Source organism: Cyclopterus lumpus, chromosome 11, assembly GCF_009769545.1.
Source record: "Cyclopterus lumpus isolate fCycLum1 chromosome 11, fCycLum1.pri, whole genome shotgun sequence".
In the NCBI taxonomy this organism is placed as follows: Eukaryota; Metazoa; Chordata; class Actinopteri; order Perciformes; family Cyclopteridae; genus Cyclopterus; species Cyclopterus lumpus.
The window spans coordinates 2,050,218-2,061,163 of NC_046976.1; positions in this window are offsets into that span (position 1 = coordinate 2,050,218).

The following is a 10,946-nucleotide window of genomic DNA, read 5'->3' on the forward strand; positions in this document are numbered from 1 at the left end:
TAACAGCCTGATGGTCCCACTCTGCTGTTGCCCACTCCCGTGCCCTCCCCAAGAGGTTAGTAATGAGAAACGCCACCCTGGACCGTTCGGTGGGGTAGGACGAGGGCTGGGAGCACAGAGAAAGGAAGGAGCGACAGGTGGCAGCGTCGCCATCATACCTCTCGATCTGTGCAACTCGAGGTTCGGGTTGCGAGTTAGGTGAGGGCCCTGGAGCCATTGGGGCCGGCGGGTCCGGCGGTGCTGGTCCAACTGGAGGCCGAGAGTCGAGCCTGGTGCGCACCTGGAGTTGGAGATCCTGCATCTGATCCATCATGGCAGTCTGATAAGCACTCTGACGGCCGTGGAGCTCCCGGATCCCACTGGTCAACCCGGATATTGACTGCTCGTGGTCGAATAGACGTCTTTCCTGCGCTTGGAGAGCTAAGCCCATGGCGCTGTCCTCTGCTGAGCCAGTCATGGCGAGATTGTTAGTGATGTGTCCTTTCGTGTCGAGGCTTCGAAGTGTGTGTCGAGTAATCCAGGATGACGTATGTGATGACGTTCGAAGCCTCGCGAGCCGGCCGTACCACGTGACTGATTCAAGAAGATGGTTTGTATTTGGTGGGTGATTCAAAATAAAAGGGGCAGCGAAACGCAACGGATTCCCCGATCACATTGTGTGGACTTGGGTCTTTATTGTCGCCTTTGTTTGCAAAGTATTCAAGCTTCTTTTTTTGCGATGGAACCAGCAAGAAAGAGGAGATGTTCCCCTGTCTGGGAACATTTTGAGCTGATCGCTCTTAATAAGGTATATGCACATAGTAATAATAACCATCGTAAAATATTCTCTCTACCCCAGCTTCATCTGTGCCCTGTAAAAGGGTATTTTCATAAGCCCAGCACTGTGGACATGTTGCTATTTTTAAATAAAAATGAATAAAATGTTGTCCCTAGTAACATAAGCACAGTCTCCCCAATTTGTTTCCACTTTCTCTTTTGACCCCGCCGTTGTATTATAAAGACAGACACCATATTAATAAGTTCATAATTCATGTATTGGCATCACAAACATCATTCGTTCATTTATTCAATTCAAAGCATCACACACACCAAAGTCATACTGTCGTTATAATCACTCTGCCTGTTTTACATTTATTGTCCACTTGATGGCGGAGTAGAGCAAATGAAGCATCATGAAGCTTCGGCCCATGAGTGAACCAATTGGATGGAAAGCTTCAATGCTTCAGGAAGCTTCATCTCGCCATCACTAAAGATTGCGCTATCACCGGGATGGAAGGGTAAGGCTCAGGCGCAGAGAAATAGGCAGGAGTCCAGGCACGTGAACAAAATAACTTTTACTGAGAACTCACAAGCACAAACACAGGCTGGAGAGGACAAGGGAAAGAATGGGAGTCTATAGAGGTGGGGAAACCACAGGTGTAGGGCATAAGTAATTAAGGAGGCAGAGGAGTGGCTGAGGGCGGGTGCAGGGAATGAGTGATTAGCAGACACTGGGGAGACAGACACAAAACTAACAGGGTCTTCCATGGAAATCTTTGCTAATTTCCATGATTGGGCGTATTAATATTCTGAAGATAAATATTCTTCCTAAATTCCTGTACCTCTTGGGGAAACGACTCCTCCATCCCAATACCCCCTATTTTGGGGAACAGAAACTTTACACTAGGTACTAACGACTCTGGTTTTAAGTTATGGGCAGACAGCGGTATCGGAAAGATTTCAGATTTGTACGATTATGATACTCATACTCTTTGAAGTTTGAGATCAAGCAAAAATTTAGCATAGCTACAAAACGTTTTTTCAAACATCTCCAGATAAGAAGCTTCGTAATAAAGACACGGCACTCTGTAAATCTTCCCTCTCCAAATTCTTTAGAAAAGATAGCTCTAAACCAGCATGGATCAGCTGGTCTGATCTCAAAGTTTTATCAGACTATCATCGCTGCAGCAAAAGAATCCTCTGATGACAAAAGGCTAGCGTGGTGTTCAGACCTAAATCCAAGTCCAAACAATACTCAAGGTTCAAGCTTCTCCAATATAAATGGTTGATGAAAACATACATCTCTCCAGAGTTACTACATCGCATTTACCCCAATACACCGGATGCTTGTGCTAAATGTGGGATACATAAAGGTAGGTTTGGCTCACTGCCTCTGGGAATGCGCCCTCATTCAAGATTTCTGGAAAGAGATTATTAATATTGTATCTATTTGTATCAACGAACAACTTCCATTATATCCAAAACGTTATCTCTTTGGGTGTTTCCCAGCAAACTGTACATTTAACAATAGAAAAAAGAAGATGGTAATATGTTGTCTTCCTGAAGCTAAACATAAAATTGCAATGGCTTGGAAATCTGCTCACAGGCCGAGCAAACACAATTGGATGGAGGGACTGCTGCAGTGTCTCGCCCTAGAGAAATGTGCATATGTAGTTAAAGGGAAATATAACACCTTTGCAAAGATTTGGAGCTTCTGGAGAGGGAAGATTTTGTTGTAACTGTTTTTTTTGTTTTGTTGTAAAAGTCTACCGTTTGTCACATCGGGGAATGTGGGATCAATCTATTTGTGGGGTCTAATATGTATCTATCTATGCATGTATATATCTGTCAGCCTCATACTGTTATATTTAATTTATTTATTTAGTTTCTGCTGAGAAGCAGTAAGCAATGCCTAACAACAAATCATGCCACTGATATCGCTATTTGAAATATCTTCTATATGTACTTTTTGATGTGCCTTGTCTTGTCCTGTCTTGTGTTTGTGTAATGTGAAAAAGACATTAAAAAAACATTTGTCAAAAAAAAGAAAGAGCACATTGTCCACTTCCTCACAATCTATCTTAAAAGTGTAAAAGTGTGAACAAAAGACTTCGGTGTACCCCAAAGCTCTCTCTGAACACATGACACTGTCTCATCATCAACCACCTCCACGTGGAAGAAATGACACATGTAAATGGTCCATCTAATCTATGATCAGCAACCACAGATGACCGGTTTCTCTCACCACCAGGTTACCTGGGTACCTGGGTGGTGGCAGCAACACCAAGGTCTCCCCATCAGCTGCACAGCGAAAAAATACACGTCACTTACTCTGTCAATAATTAGTGTGTTATATAATTGTGTGATATCAGCAAATCTGTAGTTTTACTTCATGGGGCCTGTTGGGAGCTGCCACCACCAGGGTCTGCTGCTGAGGGCCGGCTGTAGAGCAGGAGTGTACCCCTGTGTAGGAGGCCCCCCTCCTGTCTTCTTCAACTCGTCAAAGCATTGCATTGTGCATTTGTATACCAATATCTGATTAAAGCCAGCCGACTAACCGCTTTAAATTTTGTTTTTATATTTATTTCGTATTTATTCCCCATGTTCTTTTTACACAGCCGAAGTTACAGCTGAAATAAATGAATCCAGAGCTGCCAACTTTTCAAAAAACCTTGGAGTGAGATTTTGTCGGGGGTGACCAAAATGTTGCCGCGCACGCAGCCACACACGTTGGTGGCTCAAATATTAGGAAATTGGAATTAATTTGGCGTTGTACCCATGTTGTGCCCTGCCTTCTAGTGTTTTGTGGGGCCCATAGTCGTTGATAGGGGCGGCCTACTGGAGATGGACAACATTGGTTACATTCTGTGAAGCAAAGACATGGTGGTCCGCCTCCAGGACATGTTGGTTTAAGTAGATGTTATTTCATGCATTCTAGTGGATTTTTGGGTGGTATGCTAATGATGTGCAATACCTGAAATTATTCTGATTCATGTTCATCTGCTCATGACTTGCAGGGCCTTCTAGACTTGAGCTGAACATTCAACCAGAAAACTATTGTTGTGCCTCAATGACTGTCTATGTACCACGATATAGCCTAATTAATAGACCTGTGTTTAAGATTTGACCAAGGTAGGTTAATTGACATTTTGATTACAATGGTATTCAACTAATTTTTAACTGAAACCTAACCTATATTGTTAATAATTGTATTCTTAAGAGCAACAAAGCAAAAAATGACACAAGATTAGTTAGGGAGACATATTTTTTATTATGAAACAAAAAAGTGCAACAAATAAAGTGCTTAGACAGTAGCCTTTTTAACCAAAACAATGGTTTCAACAACAGAGATCAGAATTTTGTATGATTTGTGGGCAAGGATTTACTGGCCTGTGGCCTTCTTGGAGGCCTTGATGACCGCTGAGGGGGGCTCCCATCTGAAGCAGGGCTCCAGGTCGGCCATCTTTATGGCCATGATGGAGGACAGGGTGCCCTCCAATGCCAGGCTATTTCTGGTCTTTGTGACGGCAGCAAGCCTCTGAAATTCTTTGGCTCCTGTCACCTATTGAAAATGAACCAAGAACAAAATGGACAAATATACCACATTTTGTTTTCATTAATACTGTAAATATACTGTAACAAACTTCAGATACAACATGCATAGTTTGCATCATGTATGACACACTATATGCATGCATCAATAAAAGCAACAGATGTAGTCAAGCCACACCTGCCAAAAAAAATTTATACTTTATGTTTCCTTATTGCCATTCCAGCCCAGAAGTTGTCCATATCTCTTCATATCTCTCTCTGTCCTGTCTGTTGCTCCTCTGTCTGTTGCCCTGTTGTTTCTATAAATTGTTCTGGCTGTTCTGACTGGCTGGTTCTTTAACTAATATAATACATTTTGCTTTTGTCCTCGGCCAGGCAAAGGTCTTTTACGAGACATCTTTGCTACCTTAAAGAATTAAAATGTTTATTAATAACTACTCTCATTTACAAAAACATGCCTAATTCTATTGCACAAATTTCCTGTGTTGTTAAATTCTTTGTAATACATCTTACCTGTTCAAAGTGCTGTTTGGAAAATGATTGAGAGGGTCCTTTTCTTTGGCCTGTAAATAAAAAGATACATGCTATGTGAGCAGCCTTAATAAACAATGCTATGATGTGTTGAGCATGAAGTATACAAGAGGTTAACAAGGTGCTCTCCTGCTGCTTTATGACAGCTGAGTTTACATTCACCACACAAAACACAACAAATCATTTCTTTAAAGATGTAAAGTTTAAGAGAGTTAACATACCTTAGACTCTAATACCTTAGTCTCTAAGTTTAAGAGAGTTAACATACCTTAGTCTCTAAATTTAAGAGAGTTAAAATACCTTAGTCTCTAAGTTTAAGAGAGTTAACATACCTTAGTCTCTAAATTTAAGAGAGTTAACATACCTTAGTCTCTAAGTTTAAGAGAGTTAACATACCTTAGTGTCTACGTTTAAGAGAGTTAACATACCTTAGTCTCTAAGTTTAAGAGAGTTAACATACCGTAGTCTCTAAGTTTAAGAGAGTTAACATACCTTAGTGTCTAAGTTTAAGAGAGTTAACATACCGTAGTCTCTAAGTTTAAGAGAGTTAACATACCTTAGTGTCTACGTTTAAGAGAGTTAACATACCTTAGTCTCTAAGTTTAAGAGAGTTAACATACCGTAGTCTCTAAGTTTAAGAGAGTTAACATACCTTAGTCTCTAAGTTTAAGAGAGTTAACATACCTTAGTGTCTACGTTTAAGAGAGTTAACATACCTTAGTCTCTAAGTTTAAGAGAGTTAACATACCTTAGTCTCTAAGTTTAAGAGAGTTAACATACCGTAGTCTCTAAGTTTAAGAGAGTTAACATACCTTAGTCTCTAAGTTTAAGAGAGTTAACATACCTTAGTCTCTAAGTTTAAGAGTTAACATACCTTAGTCTCTAAGTTTAAGAGAGTTAACATACCGTAGTCTCTAAGTTTAAGAGTTAACATACCTTAGTCTCTAAGTTTAAGAGAGTTAACATACCTTAGTCTCTAAGTTTAAGAGAGTTAACATACCGTAGTCTCTAAGTTTAAGAGAGTTAACATACCTTAGTCTCTAAGTTTAAGAGAGTTAACATACCTTAGTCTCTAAGTTTAAGAGAGTTAACATACCTTAGTCTCTAAGTTTAAGAGAGTTAACATACCTTAGTCTCTGCTCCTCCAGAGTGTCTCTTTGAAAATCTTCTTCTGTTGCTAACTTCGGGATTCTTTGGGATAAATAGGATGTCTATGCAGTGAATAGGGTTACAGATGCGCTCCTTAGCGCCACCTATCGTCGGGGAGTTTGAAAAGGAACGAACGCGTCTCGGGGACAGACCTCCCACTCTGCCCCAAATCAGAATTTTTTTTTTGCCGTGAGAAATTGGCTGTGTGGCGTGAGTGCGTGTGAAAACATGCAAATGCGTGTGTCACACGGCAAAAACCGTGTCAGTTTAGTCTGTCTAAACTGGTGCTAATTTGTATTTGGAATTATGTTTTTGCCCCATGGTCCTTCTTGCCTAGGGCCCCCAGGGGGTCTAGAGACGCCCCTGTGTGTCACACAAAAACCGTGAGAGTTGGCAGCTCTGTGAATCCATAATTCTCAGACACGCCATTTATAATCTCCTCTTACAGCTAAGGAACGCATATTTACCGGAATACACACATGTGTTAGAGTCAGATCTACTCGTCTCTTCAGTGCTATTTTAAGAGAAAAAGAACTCTGCCACTCACATAAAGGACTATACTACAATATCAAGCGATATTATATCCCTATTAATTTAGCATACACACATTCCTGCATTCGGGGGTTCAACCGTGTTACTTATAACCGGAATTATTATGTCTCGTTCCATCTCTTAATAAACCATCTGTAAACTCATATCGCTATTGCGTGGTCCTTGTTAGTGAAACCAGCAGTGTAGGAGCGCTCAGCGGGATCACGGTTGTTAGTTCAGCCAGATAACCAAAAGATACCGTGGGAATCCTGGACGAGAACACAGAACCACATCTACAGTGATTCATAAAACCTGAAACTAAAAGGATGAGAAATATACCTCGAAGTTTGGTTTGGCTAGCGAGGAGTGCACTGAGTCTAGAGTGTGTAATTCTTCATGCGACCACTAGAGAGCAACACAACTCTGATGGGTGTCAGCCGTGAGAGACGCTGCCACAGGGAAAGGATCTGCCAGAGCATTTCAGTCCATTCAAAAGTGGAATCAAACTAGAACACTTTTTTTTTTTTTTTATGTAGATCAATTGTAATACAAAAAGAATACTGTGCAGCATCAATGTTTTGGTTTTCAAAACAACAGATCTAAATTACTTTTTGATTTTACCTGACCAGACCTTAATTAACTGGTTCAGATTTCTTTTATATTTTACAACAAATTCTCACTTTCACAAATATCTTCCACAGTTTTTGTCGCATTTTTATCATATTGTAGGCAAATGTTGCATCTATGAGAGGAATACAACAACCATCTACATCAGTCTTAAGTCTTTCCCACTACATCGTCCTCTTATGTCTTTAGAGTTTATAAATTCTGTGGCTCGATGAGTTGTCCTTTAACTACAGGGTTGGTGGTTCAATCCCCAGCTCAAAGTATCCTTGAGAGAGACACATGAGGTCAAGTTTCAGGTATGTCTCTGACGATTGTAATAATGGTTATATTAAAAGTGGGTTTTTAAAGTCATGTTTCTGCCTGTTATAGTGGTTTATGAGTGGAACAACGTGCAGATGTTTCTCACTGCTTAATATTTAACTAAAACATAGTTAAAATTAGCTCCACGAAAAGCACTAAGTGTATGAATGTTAGTTAGAATGGACAGGTGGCACCTTGCATGGTAGCTCTTCCCATCAGTGTATGAATGTTAGTTAGTCCTGATGGACAGGTGGCACCTTGCATGATAGCCAATCATTCAAACCAGTCTTATTCAAGGTCATAGATACGGTCATAAACCCCTCCCCCTGTCATTTTATTGATGCCTCACAAGAGATGTGTGAGAAGTTTTTAAATTATTTTAATAATAAGGTAAATGAAATAAGACAACAAATTACAAATTATCAAGGACACTGCACTTGGCTGGTTTTATTCTTACCTTTTAGAAAGATCGTACTCAGTCACCATAGGTAATCACTCGTCTTCCACGACTCACATTACCTGTGGTGTACCACAAGGTTCAATTTTAGGTCCACTTTTATTTTCTATCTACATGCTTCCACTCGGCCAAATCCTCCAGCGACACAACGTATCTTTTCATTGCTATGCAGACGACACACAGATATACCTTCCACTGAGACCTGGTGACCCAGAGAGCCTGGCTGCTGTCTTAGATTGTCTCTCTGACGTTAACTGCTGGATGGCACAACATTTCCTTTAGCTCAATAACTCCAAATCGGAAGTCATATTATGCAGTTCCCCAAACAATAACACCAGTCTCATCAAGAGTCAACTTGGTCCCCTGGCTGCTTATTTAAAACCTGTTGCCAGAAATTTGGGTGTAATGTTTGACTCTCAATTAAATGTTGAATCACAGATCAAAAAAATTGTCCAGTCCTGCTTCTTTCAATTAAGAAAAATCTCAAAAATCAAACCCATAATGTCACGCTCAGACCTGGAAAAAGTCATTCATGCACTCATTTTCTCTCGACTCGACTACTGTAACTCCCTCCTTTCCGGCATAAAAAATCCTTCTCCCGCCTCCAACTAGTCCAGAATGCAGCAGCTCGGCTTCTGACTGGTTCTAACAGACGGCATCACATGACTCCATTTCCTGGCCTCTAACAGACGGCATCACATGACTCCAGTCCTGGCCTCTAACAGACGGCATCACATGACTCCAGTCCTGGCCTCTAACAGACGGCATCACATGACTCCAGTCCTGGCCTCTAACAGACGGCATCACATGACTCCAGTCCTGGCCTCTAACAGACAGCATCACATGACTCCATTTCCTGGCCTCTAACAGACGGCATCACATGACTCCAGTCCTGGCCTCTCTCCACTGGCTCCCTGTTAGTTTTAGAATTAATTTTAAGATTTTGCTGATCACTTTTAAAGCACGCCTGGGTCTGGCCCCAAGCTACATCATTGAAATGTTAGGCCCATATGAGCCAGTTCGCAGCCTTAGATCCTCCGGTGGGGCCTTTTAAGGCCCCCTTCAAGGCCCTTCAAGGCCCTTCAAGGCCCTTCTGGCCGTTCCAAAGTCAAGGCTTAAATCAAAGGGTGACCGTGCTTTTGCCATCAGAGCCCCTCGACTTTGGAACGACCTACCTGAGGGGATAAGACTAGCAGAATCAGTAACATCTTTTAAATCACTTCTTAAAACCCATTTTTATAGAACTGCTTTTAAGTGATGTCGTCCTTTTATGCAGTTCTTTGGTTCCCCTATTTTAGTTTGTCTGTTCTGCTTTATTTTGTATTTGTATTTTTCTATTCCATTATTGTGTTCATTGCCTATATGGCATGGTCTCCTTTGCCTCCTGTATTATCTGAAATGTTTACTTGTATTTATGTTATGTTTTGCCTTGCTTCTATGTAGAGCACTTTTTAAGGTGCTTTTAAGGTTTAAAGGTGCTATATAAATACAGTTATTATTATCATTAGTGTATGAATGTTAGTTACTCCTGATGGACAGGTGGTACCGTGCATGGTAGCTCCTCCCATCGGTGTATGAATGTTAGTTAGAATGGACAGGTGGCACCTTGCATGGTAGCTCCTCCCATCAGTGTCTGAATGTTAGTTAGTCCTGATGAGCAGGTGGCACCTTCCATGATAGCTCCTCCCATCAGTGTATGAATGTTAGTTAGAATGGACAGGTGGTACCGTGCATGGTAGCTCCTCCCATCAGTGTATGAATGGGTGTGAACTGGTGAATGATGTCATATAGGGAGTTTGTACAGATCTTGCTCTAAATGATGTCCGTCACCTTCTCACTCCATTTCAACATGCATACTATTTCTTTTTACTTGCAGAAAAAGTATGCAATTTGGAACACAAATCAAAAAGTCAAAAAATGATGTCTATTCCTATAACCACTTTTCCTTGACCTCGATGGAAAACGTCACAAGGTCAAGGAAATATATGAAAGAGAGTTCAGAAGGATTTTGGAAACACTACATAATTATGGACTACCATGATAAAATAACATTGAAGCTGGACTACAAAGATCTCAGATTCCCCTTCACCCCATGCAGCAGCATTACGTCCATAAGCAGCTCCTTCAGTGACGGGCTGCTCCACCTGCGGTGTAAGAAGCAGAGATCCTTCCTTCCGGTTCACAATCCTCACCGCTCCCAGTCAACTGCACATCCCCAAACTGACAATTCACTCATGTGCAATATCAAAACTGGTCAATATCAATATTTCCTATGTGCAATAGTGTGAATTTAACTTCTGGGAATGAATGGGACGGATAAATCATTATCTTATCTTATCTTAACCATGGACACTCCCGTAAAAAATGTACAAGGTTGGAATTGGAATTGAAAAAGAGAGTATAAGCTACAAAACACAAAATGTATTAGATCAAAAATGTTTTAATTGTTTAAGTTTTGAAGAAGAGGTCTATGTGTGTATTTCTTCATCCTCAGACATGTAATATTTATTTATGTTGATCATCATCGTTTATGAGGATTTGTTTATTGGCTGTTATATATCATTGTTAATTTTTATTTTGTAAAAAATAATGAATACAAACAAAATGAAATGGTTGTCACTGTCCACTTATATTCATCAACATGAATCCCATTAGTATATGACTGTATGAAAATAGATTTCATGGACGTGTTATGTTCAAGAATCGTTGGGTGGACTCGAAGAAATATCCGGAGATAGCGAATTATAATAAAAAGTTTTTAATCGAAAATTACCAAAAATGTTGCTGCCACAAGGAATTGTGGGGCGCCATTATCTCCTTTCCTTTCATCGAGGGTGGTCCAGTGTATCCTCTGCTAAAGGAGATAAGAAAGGAAGCATTGAAGCACCTTTGCACCAGCACATAGTGTTCATTACCACCTCTACATTTACTATTCATTCAAGTCACAACTTTATGGGGCATTATGTGACAAAAATATTCAAATGTCATCCTTATAATACTTTTTTATTTATTTAACACACACACACTCACACATATATTT